The sequence below is a fragment of the Cydia amplana genome, chromosome 8 (genome assembly GCF_948474715.1).
Source record: "Cydia amplana chromosome 8, ilCydAmpl1.1, whole genome shotgun sequence".
Taxonomy (NCBI): domain Eukaryota; kingdom Metazoa; phylum Arthropoda; class Insecta; order Lepidoptera; family Tortricidae; genus Cydia; species Cydia amplana.
Window position 1 is genome coordinate 9,235,570 of NC_086076.1, and position 1,027 is coordinate 9,236,596.

Sequence of the window (1,027 nt, forward strand, 5' to 3'; positions counted from 1 at the left end):
GGAGCACCGTGCGGATCCGCATCCAGCGCGACCCAGTTGTTAGCATTTAGCATTTGCCTGTGGTATGAAAAACTATGAAAGGAAATAAGTAATTATCCGTCTGTTTCTTTAAATATGCTAATTAAAAAATTCACGTCACCGTGTAAACAAAATGTGTTACAAAATAATTATATACGCAATACCGACATTGTATGCAGACATGATAGGTAATTAAAAAGAATAGGTAACTTTCACGTACCTACGATCGTATATGTATGAAGAAATTATAGGTACATATTCCAATTGATTTTGCACAAATTATTTTTTACAAGAGCCCTAAGACTAAGTACATACATCCTCATTGCTTTAAGAGTTTTTATGGCTAGGAATTTACCCTCTACAATTTACTCAAACAATTTAAGAAGGCTCCGTCTCCATACATTATTATTAGCAATTAATTATAAACTTAACTCGATCGGATTATTACAATACCCCACAAGTGCGATATGTATAATAAAAAAAAGCATGCGTGTGTAATATCTATAGGGTTATGAGCCTAAAAGCGCTTCAATAAGTTCCACGTTACGAGCCAAGTGTGTTGGAAAATAATTTCATTTGGTCATATTGATAAAATAATACGTAATGTTAGCAAAGTGGCAAGTATATCCATAATTAGTAGGTATAAGGCAGGCGACGAGGTGGCCGAGAGGTTAAGGCGTTGGACTGCTAATCCAATGTGCTCTGCACGCGTGGGTTCGAATCCCATCCTCGTCGAGTTTTTGTTTCGTAATATTAAATGTGTCGACATATTTACAAACTACAAAATGTTTACTCATTTTTAGTTAGGTAGTACCGGTAAACCGGGGTGACTTTCAAATGCAGGGGCGACTTAGATATTTCAGATTTTCAGCCGTAACATATTTTTATTCGGAATTTTTATTAGTAGGTAAACAAGTATGTATAATAATCTAACTTATTATACGAACATTTCGGGAAAATAATGAATAATACTAATTTTGTGGCAGTTTTAAAACTATCAAAGTATCCC

The 1,027-nt window shown here is 34.6% G+C and overlaps 1 non-coding gene across 1 annotated transcript; it reads left to right on the plus strand.

The window, feature by feature from the left end:
* The first annotated feature begins 671 nt into the window (after positions 1-671).
* Trnas-gcu (transfer RNA serine (anticodon GCU)) lies at positions 672-753 on the plus strand. The gene has a single exon. It is a non-coding gene; the product is annotated as a tRNA-Ser (tRNA).
* The last annotated feature ends 274 nt before the right edge of the window (positions 754-1,027 follow it).